A 13,415-nucleotide genomic window follows, 5' to 3' on the forward strand; every position below is an offset into this window, starting at 1 on the left:
AGAAGCGCACGGTGATCCCTGGACTCTTTTTTCGCTTTTTCTCACTCCTCATCTGCACCGCTGACCTCAGAGTCAGTCTCCAGTTGGACACTTTAACGCATATTGATAGTCACCTTACTGAGCACTGGTCACTTTAACGATAATCACCCTAATCATCTGGTTCCACCCTACTGTATTGCTATGCTACATCTGTAAGGGTTGACATGATCACCCTAACTAGGTCAAGTTTCACTCTATTGTCTTCAACACTTAATGCTAATATGCTCCTCAATAGTTGGGTACTTAACTCTTTCCCCGCCAGAGAATTCTAGAATGTTTGCCAGCCAGCGCCAGCCTTTTTCACCATTTTCACCAATCTTTCAAGACTCACAGAATATTTTGTTCTTTGAATATGTAAATGTTGAATACATCAAAAGAAAGATCAGAGCCTCTGCTTTCATATACAAAAAACTATTTTATTCAAACTTCATTCAATCTTTTTTCATCAGCACTTGAATATCGGCCATTTTCACAAAAAAACAACATTCCGGACAAAAAGCTGAGAAAACAGCACTTTTGTAAAACACACTTATTTTCAAGAAAAAAAAGTGATTTTGAGTTTACATTTGGATTCTTTTTACTTTCATTTGACAACTACAGTTATATTTTAAAATAAATAACTAAAATAAATAAAAATGATTACATACAATTATAAATTTTCTTCGTAGTGTAGCACTACAACATTTACAAACTATATTATATATATAGTTTACAATCGTGAGATAACTTAGTAACTGTATACATTTTTCTTCTCTTATACACTCAGAAATACTTTGTTTTTACAAACACTTAAATATTATTATTTTCAATAATAAAACATTAGTTGAACAAAAACCTGATCAAGAAGAGAGACAATTGTGTCTCCCAGGGAAGCGTCTTCTCTGCAATCACAAAGGATGTAGGATTTGAACCCATATTTGACAGGTTTTTGGGGATTGTACACCCTGAACGCTAGCCGTCCATGCCACAGAAGCATACCCTCATCAATGCAAATGTTGGTGTTAGGTTGATACATTTGACTGAATTTAGATATAAGGTAATATAAGACAGGGCGGACTTTGTACAACCTGTCAGTGCTATTTGCTGGCCTTGATTTATAATCATTGGAGTGTAGAAATCTCCATATGATTTCAAACCGGTTGTGGGACATGACCTTGTTGAAGTAGGGGGTGACCAAAATGTCATCTGTAGACCAGTACATTTCAAGGTCAGGCTTACGAATGATATGATCAAGAGCAGCAGCATCATTTAGAGGTCCAGGATTCTCAGTGAAAAGGAAAGTCTTTTGGCTGCCAGTTCATTTCTTTCCACATCAGATTACCTGGACCAGGACCTGCACCTGGCTGGTTTACAGACCCTCTTGCTTGGTCACCAGGTACTTGACCTCCACCACACCCATAAGATCCACAGGTCCGACCTCTGCCTCTTTGCTGTGTTCGACCTGTAAATAATTAGAAAGACATTTTTTTTATTCAACAGTGTGATGTGCACAAAGAGAGAAACGTTATTTTTCGGCCTCTTCATATCACATCTTACCTTTTTCACCTTGAGTAGTTCTGTATAAAAGACACCTGGGCCTTGAATCCCTGGACTCTGTGTGTAAAATGACAGTAAAATGTCAAACAAATATTCATTTGGTAAATAGTTTGTGTACAAAATGAAAGCTAAATTATTTCTTTTTTTATCTTCTCTCACAAGTTAGCAGATGCTCTTGTCTTGTAGTATCTAATAATCATACAATCCAAGTAACATACTATCAAACTAAATAAAATATGTTATCATGACTCACCTCTTGCACCTACGTGTATGTCTGGACCTTGGAGACCTGGACCTTGGAGACCTGGACTCTGTGTCTGGAAATTACAATAAAATGTCCGTCAAAAATTCGTTTGGTACATAGTTTATGTACAAAAATGAGAGATATGTTATTTCGACGTCACGTTATCTCATGAATTATCAGATGCATATGCTATCACGGTGAATCAAAAAATAACGTGATCATATCTTACCTCTGACACGTCCTGAATCCCTCCATTCGCTGTCGCCGCTGCTGTCTTCATCCAGATCAGTTTCACGGAGGTCAAAAAATGAATTATCAGAGTCTGTATCGATAATTAACTCTATCCTTCCGCAGCCGAATATCTCCTTGCTGGCGCTGGCATGTTTGTACTGTTCAAGAGCTTTTATCTCATATCTATACGGCTAATGTTGACTTTTTGCGCGTCAAACTCACATACAGACTGATAGAACACCGCCCGCTGGAAAATAAGGACGAAGAAAATGTTTGTTTTTTTTCTCTCTACTTTCCCGCGGGTGGTCTTGTTTGTTGGTTTTTGACCCCACAGTCCTGTAACTTTTTCACAATGTCCGCCAGAGCGCCCCCTATCATATTACACTGAAAACACCAATTGACGGAAAATTCCGTCAATGGCGGGGAACGGTTGGGTTCCAAATGACGGAATATTCCGTCAATGGCGGAGAATGAGTTAATTGGCAATCACCCGAATCATCCCTGGTCTCACCTCTTTGTCTTAGGACACTTAATGCAAATCACTGCTCACTGTTTTAACGACTGTTTAACGACTGTACTCACACCTCGGGCATAAGCTCAAAGACCTCTGTACATACACCCAGCACACATGCTTCTCTCATGCTAACAGCGCACATGCTTCTCTCTCCTCACAGGTTAGGTACACCATGCTACATAAGTTTTAAATCTTATGCTAATGCCTTAACTCTTAGTCACATAGGGGCTGCTAAATCTTGTTTGAGGGATTATTGTATAGAGAGGGAAGGGGGGACAGCGGGTGTGTATTGTATTGTAACCGATGTTTTGTACTGTAACCAATGCCTTGTGTCTTGTGTCCTGCCTGTCTGTATACTGCTACTGGATGCCCTGAATTTCCCTCGGGATCAATAAAGTATCTATCTATCTATCTGTTCACGCCCCCTACAAGGTGCCAGTAGTCATAACCAATGAGTTAGAGCAGGACGTTTACATTCCACCATTAAGTGTGATTGCTGACCTTGAGGTGTACCAATGCATCCTGTCTCAGCAGCAAGTGACCAGCCTTCCAGCCGAGCAGAAATCTACTCTGAATCTGGAGTTTGGCGATTCCACGATACCTCCGGAATGGAAGGAGAGAGTCACAGAGAAGCTCACTGCCATGTCAGAGGTATTTTCTCAGCATGATCTCGACTTTGGATGTACTAACTGAGTCAAACACAACATCACTCTTCATAACAAAACCCCATTTAAACAACGTGCTATCCATCCGCAGGACATCGAAGCCGTACGCAGACATCTTCACGAGCTTCCGGAGGCCAGTGTCATCAGGGAGTCAATATCCGTCAAAATGGTGATGTTTGGTTGTGTATTGACTATCGTAAGCTCAATCTCCAGACAATAAAGGATGCCTACCCACCCCCAAATTTGGAAGATTTCTTTTCTGCCCTCACCGGTGACAAATGGTTCTCTGTACTCGACCTGAAGTAAGGCTACTATCAGATCGAGATGAATGAGTTTGATAAGTCCAAAACTGCTTTCGTCACTCCTTTAGGCTTCTGGGAGTTCAACAGGATGCCTAAAGGGGTCACCAATGCGCCTAGCACGTTCCAGCGCTTGGTGGAAAGATGTATGGGTGACCTCCATTTGAAGGAAGTGTTGGTGTTTCTCAACGATCTGATAATTTTCTCAAACTCTCTGGAGGAGCATGAGAGAAGACTACTGCGAGTACTGAAGAGGTTAAAGGAGTATGGGTTAAAGCTTTCCCCAGAAAAATGTAAATTCTTTCAGACTTCAGTACGATATCTTGGACATATCGTGTCAGAAGCAGGAGTCAAAACAGATCCGGAGAAGATTGCTTCTATCAAATCCTGGCCAGTTCCCACAAACCTGAAGCAACTGCGATCTTTTCTCGGATTTGCTGGGTATTATCGGCGATTCATCAAAAATTACGCCATCATGGCAAAACCCCTGAACAACCTTACCCGTGGCTACACTCCTGTCAGGAAGTCCAAGACCCAAGGATCCACCAAGCGACACAGCAGTCCGAGCTAGCCTTTTGGTGAGCGCTGGACCCAAAACTGTCAACAAGCATTCCACATGCTCATCGACAAGCTGTCGTCAGCACCAGTTCTCTGTTTCGCTGATCCTTCTCAACCGTACATATTGCACACTGATGCCAGTGTTACTGGATTGGGTGCTGCGCTGTACCAAGAACAGGATGGGAAACTCAGAGTTGTGGCATTTGCAAGCCATGGGTTATCCCAAAGTGAGAGCTGATATCCAGCCCACAAACTGGAATTTCTTGCGCTTAAATGGAGTGTCACTGAAAAATTCCAGGATTACTTGTATGGAGCTGATTTCACCGTTGCAGGAGGGTGTAACCCAGATGAAAACCACCATATATGGTACGCATATTCGTCATTGCGTCATCCGGTAATCACGTAGAGTGTCTTACAAGCTGCCAGTGCAGCGTTTCAATCAGTAGCGTGATGAAATGCACCGAACAGCCGCAGGTCAGTAGCGTGTAAGTTAGCCAAACAATATTTTAAATGCAGTTGTGGTGCTTAATCGCTATTGTGCTCCTGTAGCCTCCAATCCACCGCGAGAGCAGAGCCGTGGGTCGCGTCAGAAATCCGCGATAAAAAAAGGGCATTGGTGAGTCTGCCTGTTTGCTGCATGCTACTAGTGCTAGCATTAGCATTAGCATATCTTTTGTGCAAAATATGTTGACATAGAACAATTGTCAATCTATTTACATGTTGTATTTATTTCAATTACATATTACATTGAGACAACAGTAAGTTGTGACTTTCATTTATTTTATTTATATTATTTGGAATGTGTACACATGATTTGAGTGAACAGTGTCAGAACTTAACTCAAACAACTAGCTATTATGACATACTGCGATTCTGATGGAACTGTGTTATACAATGCAGGCCAGGTCCCTCTCCCCCCCGTGACCAGTTGAGAAAATGGTCTGATGGCGAGCTAGAGCCACCGGCCTGGGAGCCGAAGAACCCGTCCGCCCTTCTGCTGGTCTGGTAGGAGGCTGTGATAGCCCTGCCCTCATCTCGCACACATTCACACACATCAGGCTGCTAGCCTCTGGACAATTCAAACTCATGGATTCTTACACTATCGTCCCTATTAACTGAACTTAACATAGATCTGTGTGTGTGAACCGGGACCGACCAGGCATCCCATTTGTGGGCACATGTTTCATTTCTTTATCTTTCAGTTGTAAATATCTGTTAAACAAAAAGTGCACTTATCCATTCTGCAGATTTGTACATATTGGGTTTATGGTTTTGTTATTTATGTTTAGAGCTGCAGCTATCGAATATTTTAGTAATCGAGTGTTCTATCGAATATCCCGTCGATTAATCGAGTAATCGAATAAATCATACTTTTGCTTAATTAAGGTTTAACTCGTCTTGGGTCGTCCCTACAAACCTGCTTCTTTGCAGTTACCATGGAAACGCCTGCTTGTTACAGCCAACCACCTCTGCTCTACAGCTGCTGCTGATGCTCACCATATTACTGACAAGGTCCCAAATTCACTTTCTGATTCACTGGTCAAGGCGGCAGGTAGATGAAAAATACAGGCCAAACACGTTTTAATGGCTGAAATAGCAAATACTGTTTTGTGTAGCCTACACATCTGTTACAGTACATTTAATTGAGAAAGCATTATGTTCTGTTGAATCAATCACAGAATCAATCATTATGTCAGATAAGGAAATTGAGAAACTTTAAATATATATTTGCTAAATTATTATTCCACAAACAAGTTCTGTCTTGATTTAGCTTTGAAGACATTAGACATTTCATATAATCAGCCTGTATATTGTTAAAAGTGTATCTCTGTCTGCTCCTGCAGCGCGCTCACAGACTACAGAGACCATAGACATACGTCTATGACAGAGACTGTGAGAGGACGCTGCTATCGTTATGTTAGCTGCAAACATGGAGAGAGTGAACGGAGAAAAGCCGACCGTTTGACCGGATCACGTGTTCCCGACTGGGTCGTATGGATCACGGATCAACTGTGTGCTGACTAAAAGTTAAAAGGGGCACGCCACGCTCGCGTGTGTGCGCGTGTACGTGTTAGCGCTGAAGTGTCTATGTGTAAGAGAGAGGAGCAGGTAGCTGCAGCTACATTAAACGTGTTTTATACTCATACCAAAGTTTTGATGACGCAAAAAAAAAACTTAACGAAGCCTCGAGGCAGCGAAAATTCCTCGATGAATTTTTGTAATCGAATTATTCGAGTTATTCGAGGAATCGTTTCAGCTCTATTTATGTTTAAATCACTTTTCAATATATGGTACCATCATCAAATATAACCAACAGTCTCTGTGTCTTGATTACTGCACCTACACCTCCAAGAGTCGAACCAAACTTCTGATCCTAGCCCAGTGAGAGTTTACGTGCTACACTGTAGTAATTAGCCCTGTGTACATGCAACACAGTGTTATTGTAATGCTTGTTTTTGTCTGTCTTGTGTTTTTACTCAGCAGCAAACAGAAACGTGTAGTTCTAATAAAGTGGAGGCAGGGAGAGCTTGGTTGAGGCAGGGAGAGCTTGGTTGATGGGCCGTTCTGTTTGAACAAAAGACGCAATGTAATGTTCATGATTTGGTTCCTGTTATCAATCGAGTGCCGATTTCTTGGGTCAGCCTCGTTACCCAAAATATTTGAAGCAGCTGGCATGTGAATGGAATATAACTGGGGGCCGGGCATCAGAAAACCTGCAGTTTAACTGTAAACTTGGGTCAAAGAATGGAAAAAGAATGACCCAGAACAAGAATATAAGGCTTTCTAACTGCTTGTCCATTTCATATCTTCACAAATATTTAAAATGCCTAAATGAGGGCATGATTTCATCAAATCAGAAATCCAAATTAGATTTCACCTAACTGCTTTTATTTATCATGCGAGATTATAATTTGGAATCTAGTCGGCCAAATAATTGTGAATATTGTAGTAGTTATTGGAATTCCCCACTTGTTAAAATGCTTTGGACTTTCGCTTATGGACAATTTCTGAAACTGGCCTCTTTTGAAATCATTTCTGTAAGCTCATCGAGGTTCATAGTGGAGGAGCACAGCCATATGAAATCACCTTACTCCAACTTTAAAAACTTAGATACTCAAGAAATGTTTACATTGGTTTTATTCAAGTGCAGCATGGCACCAGACAGGAACAAGCTTTAATTTACTCATTGTGTTTTGGATCATTAGGATGCTCTATTGAGGCAAAGAAAATTATTAACTCAGACGTGGGTGGGGGGTAGGGGGGTTAAATTCATAAACCTGGTAGGCTAATGTAGGTACAGGATGCGTTAAGAAAGAAAAATCAAAAACCTTGCATAATGGGATACTGTGATGATCACACTTTAATATCAGGTTAATTTACTGTTGCCTTGCAGAACAAGAGAAGATATAAAGCCTATTCACATGTACTTTGACAAGCAGAAAACATGCAGGAGCGTTGGGACGATTAAACATTTTATGGGGATGTTGATACAGTGGACTTTTTCTCAGAGAAATAGACCAAGGTGTGCTATAGACTGGTGTAGTTTTGAGTCCTAAAACCAGGAAGTGAGTTAGCATTTTAGCGCCATGGGTTCATAACTCTAAAAGTCAATGGGGATTTTGAATGGGTTTGTGTTTAGACGCCTGAAATAAGGTCGGTGGTTAACACAAGCTGAAGAGATGTTGACGTTTTGTTAGATGAGAAAAACTAAAACTCTTCAAACTTCATATAAATGATGTTCATCTGTAAAGACTATCCCGCTAAACAAAACAACGAATCAGAAACGTGTGTTTGACACAGAGCTTATTTTCTGCAATGATCCAAAATCCAATGCAAAAATCCCATAGGCGAATTTTCGTAGGAACCACCGGCGCCATTTTTTCGGGTTGGCCTACAAAAATACGTCATTACTATACCAGTCCATAGACTGATGCATACAGTATTACGCGCAGCTGTTTTCAAATGCAGTAATCACTTTAGCTTCCATAATCACTGCTCCTCCTGGTGGTAAGGCTACACAGCAAGAATCAAAACAAGGACAGACTGCTTCGTAAAAATTCTCAATTTCACAAATAAGCACACTTCTCTGTCATCTATTTTGCAGTTGGTTTTTTTTATTTATTTGTTTTAACATTTAAGACATTACAAACAAGACGTGAAAAAAAATCTAGTAATAATAAAACCATTGAAGAATTTATATATATATATATATATATATATATATATATATATATATGCATACTGCCACTGTAATCACTAGACATTTTGTATTATGTGTTAATAGAGACAGTAGATAGTAATAGTAGTAATAATAACAATATCAATAAATTACAATAATAATACTAAAAACGGTATTAATAGACAATAATAATGGTTATAAATACAAGCAATGAGGTTTCTAAATCCTCCCCCCCCCCCCCAAAAAAAAGAGAGGAAAGGAACAGAGAGACTAACGAGAGGGAAGGAACAGATAGACTAAATAGACGGGGTAATCAGAGGCCGGTGAGACTAATGACACAGCTGAACACAATGAGGGCAATCAGGACTGGAGGGAAAACACACAGGCAAGAAGATAACACTGAAGGCGCATTAACACATACTCTGTGTGTGCCGCAGTCCGCCAGATGGACTGCTGTGGAAAAAAATCCTCTACGAGTGTATTCTTCAGATGTTAGAATTGGAGCAGTCTTGGGGCAAGAGGAACCCGGGGCAAGAAACACCCATTTTGTTCTTGACTATATTTTTCGACCATTGAGAAAGTGGACTTGGAATCTTCTTGGAATGGAATTCAAGCTGCAAATGGAAGTGCTTTTCAAGTCTTCTGACAACTCAAAGCACTTTTACACATTATGTTAAACCTACACATTCATACAGATGGCAGAGGTTGTTATGTAGTGAGACCATAAGAAACAACAAATCTGATTTTACACATACGCAACAACTTGGGGTTGAGTGTCTTGCCCAAGGAGACATCAGTGACACACATGTTGCTGCAGGAGCAGCGGATCGAACCCTGGACATTCCCGTTGAGAGACAACAACTCTACTAACTGAGCCACAGCCAATCCTTAAACTTAAAATGTTGTCCAAACAGCTCCAATGTGCAATAAGTGTGCACTGATGTCTGTGTCCGCTTGTCTTCCTGCCGTGCCAGAACAGCACTCTGTCCTTCCAGAACATCAGGGTTTACAAATTAAGCACTGTTGTTGAGATGTGGCAGACGCACCATCTCTTTACTGGTGTTTCAGCACATAGAGTATCACAAATGGCCAAGACAGCGCGTTTCACCTTCGTGAGCATCTCTCAGTCCTCTTAAGGATTTGGGGACCCGACGTGTTTATTTCGCTCTTATAGTGTGAGCAATCAGGTCGCAGCTGAGCATCGGACCACAGAGTGTTGGCTTTCCATTTCATGCAATTTACTTATGCAGTTTGAGTCTGAGATTTTCAAAACGATCGAAAACATCGCAAAGTGTATTCCCGCCTTAAATTATGCTGTTGAGTCTCGTTCTCTCCAAGGGAGGTAAGATTAATTACATTTTGGGCCTTTTTCAAACCAACCCCTACACCCTACACCAGGGTTCCCCAATTAGTTCTCACTGAGGGCCAAATTATGTCGAGGGCCAATTTGTCTGATATTGTTCTTTTTTTCATTGGATCAGTAAACTTTGTTTTATGTGCAGCTGTTATTGTTGCTGCTATTATTAAAATACTATTATTGTAATGATTAGTTGTACCAGTGATAGTTAGTTGTAGTAGCAGATAGTGTTGAGTAGTCGTCGCTTGTGTTGAAGGACAGACGAGAAAAAATGCACACTTGAAAGAGAATAAGTCAGTATCAACACTATTTATTTAAATGCCTCGAGAAAATATTTTGATCAAAATAATTATGACCAGTTTGATCAACAACAAAAAACAACAGCACTACAGCAAGTGGTGCACAAGACAAACAAGAGTATCCTCAGCCAAAGATAATGATAACTTTTTTACAGACCTGGAATATTTCTGCAGAACCAATATCAGTAACATGGATGCTGATTGTTAAACAGTGTACCCTTCAGTAAAACCTAAAGAACAGCCAGGTGAGACTTTGTAACAGTCAGACTGGAGGACATCAGAACACACACACACACACACACACACACACACACACACACACACACACACACACACACACACACACACAGACAGACAGAGAAAGAGAGATTATCAGTTTGTCCCTTTTAAAAATAGATGAGATAAGAACACAACACATTTTTAGTAAAGCCTGTTTAAAATATGTTTTTACCAAATAACGGGCTGTAAACAACAAATATTTTCTTTTCTTGTGGCAAACAATATAATTTGGTTTTATTTATTTGTTTTAATTACAATGATTTTGTTTATCTTATTGTTGCATGACATTTTAACAGTAAGTAATTGTGTTCTCTCATTTTATTAATTTACTCTTTTTGATTGAAAATTAATATATTTTTACTCACCAATCAGTGAGAGCGACGGGATGAGGCAATCTTTCTGATGTTGGGCTTGTACTCTGTTGTTGCAATCCTGAGGCACTGTCCAAGATGTGTATTGGAGAGTCTGTTTCTGTCCTGACTCTTGATCATGTTCATTGAAGAAAATGATGACTCACATATATATGTGGTGGGGAACATTATCAGTAAAAGCATTGCAACAGCTCTGGTGTTTCTGAATCGAGCTTGTGGAACCATGTTGATCCAAAAGTCACTTACTCCAACATCCTTGTGCTGTGCTTTGAGCAAATCAGAAGTTGCCATTTCCAAGACCTCCATCTGAAGAGCTGCCTCATCAATAGAAGGCACCAGTGTTTTGGCCTCTGCAGTCCACTGGCCATCAGCTGGAACAGAGAACGGCTGTCTCAGGAAGAGGAGGATGTCACTTGAGAGTTTAGGGGAGTTTTCAAATCGTTCCTTGAAGTTTTTTGCTAAACTTGACACAAAATCCTTCATCGCTGGATGTTCCTGCATGTCGTGCTTTTCACAATGCTCCCGCAGCCGTGGAAAGTGCAACTTTCTTCCGTGAATGTCTCTCTCCAGAAGGTTCAGCTATGACTGGAAAGATTCAACTGCCTCGTACATGTCAGCAACAGTGTGGTTTTGGCCCTGTAGTTGCAGGTTTAGGTGGTTTAGATGAGACATAATGTCACACAAAAAATTAACATCTGCCATCACCTTCTTGTCAATTAAAAAGCACCGAAATTCTTGGGCTTTTTTGCTTTGCAGATTGGACAAAAATAACACAATCTCCTCACGCAGGTCGCACACCCTCTCCAACACACGGCCTTTGCTCAACCAGCGAACATCGTTATGCAGCAGAAGATCCTTGTGTTCAGAGGACATTTCCTCCAGCAAAGCTCTGAAAAGACGATGTTGCAGACTAGAGCTCTCACGAACAAAGTTAACAAGTCTTGTCACTGTATCCATCAGCTGTTGCATTTCTCCGCTGAGTTTCCCGCACAACGCTGTTTTGTGAATGATGCAGTGAAATGTCAACAGTGCGGGGTTAGCGGAGGAGAGCCGGCTTACCAAGCCCTTGCGTTGTCCCACCATTGATGGAGCCCCGTCTGTCACCACTGATACGATTTTGCTCAAATCCAAGCCGTTCTTCTCAAAGAACTGTGTCAACTCGTTAAATACGATTTCTCCGGTTGTGCGCCCCGGTAGAGGAAGCAAACAAAGCAGCTCTTCCCGAAATGTCATCCCATCAAAAAATCTTACAAACACAGCCAGTTGCTCCATATCGGTTCGGTCACAGGACGAATCTACTGCTAGTTATATGTTTTCTGCTTTCTTCAGATCGGTGAGTAGAATGCAAAAACACTCCTCTGCTAAAACGTCTACTCTTCTGGTTGCCATGTTTGCCGACAGTGGCACTTGCTTTAACAGCTCCACAACAGCTTTCTTCTGTTTCTCATCATGACTTAAAACTTCACCTGCCATATCAACTGCACACGTTTTAATCAACTCTGCATCAGCAAAGGGCTTCTTAGCTTTAGTAAGGGTCCATGAAACCTGCAGTGATGCAGCTGTGGCGCTCTCTTGTGCGGATGTTGATTTACTTATAGTAGAAACGGACTGCTTGTACGACGTTAGCATGCTTGCTATTTTCAGTTTACGCTGATCTGATTTTGTTGGGTAGTTGGCATTGAAGCTAACTGCATGCATAGTGTTGAAGTGCCGCTTTAGATTCTCGACTTTACTCACAGCAACAGTTTGCGTGCATATTAAACATGTTGGTTTTGCATTGGCATAGTCCGGTAAAATAAAACAAAATTCCTGTGTCCAGTTAGCTTTAAACTGACGGTTCTCCTGGTCAACCTTCCGCTTCTTAACAGAGGCCATGTTGTTCTTGGTCCATTATTTATCGTCTCTTACTGGTAATATTTCGCTTTGCTAAAGCGTTCGGCTAGCTGGTGATGACTGAGAGAAGGGGATTAAGCGTGTGCGCGCATACGTGTACGCATGCGCAGAAGGGCAGTAATACGGGTCAAGTGTACGGTGAGGGATGAGGTCAAAATACAAACAAACACTATATTTCAACTAATGTCAGGTTATTACATTGTGTCACTGGGTCCGCACGGGCCGGACACTGAGCCCTCGCGGGCCGGATTTGGCCCGGGGGCCGCTAATTGGGGATGGCTGCCCTACACCCTCCCCCTCCGTGACGGAGTGCACTCCGTTAGAAGTCACAGTCGCAGCTGAATGACGTCCCCTTCATGACGTCCCCTTCATGACGTCCCCTTCATGACTGCTGGAGGCTTTCTCTGATAATTATAGATAAAGTGTGGAAGTGCAAAAAAAAAAAAAACGCGCAAATATAATTGGCAGTGCAAACAGCCTGTAGATAATACACATGAATTGTGTAGAAATACAGCGGCAGGCTTTGGGAAAAACTTCACTCTCTCAGGCGGAAACAGGAACTGTGTATTACTAAGTTTTCTCAGTGGGATCTTGGGGCAACGGCTTAATATTAGTGTAGCTAACACATTCTGTAAATTCAAAGAATAGGTTGTCCGAAATGAATGCACAGACAAGGATATTATAAATGAACATCAGAGTAGTGAAATGTTTATTTTTTGTAGTAGCCTAAATTAAGTTTTACAAAGACAACATAAAAAGTAGAACAATGAGAAATAAATAAAAGTGAGAAGTTGTCTGCAACATGATTTTGCAGACAGTCCCTTTAAATATAAAACACTTCACAGTCAAAAACACCTCAACAGAAGTAAAAGAAGAGGCTTTTATTTGATCCTCAATACAACGTGAAGTTGTTGACACAGTTGCACAGTTTGCGTACAAATAACACGACA

This window comes from Symphodus melops (assembly GCF_947650265.1).
Source record: "Symphodus melops genome assembly, chromosome: 4".
Classification (NCBI taxonomy): domain Eukaryota; kingdom Metazoa; phylum Chordata; class Actinopteri; order Labriformes; family Labridae; genus Symphodus; species Symphodus melops.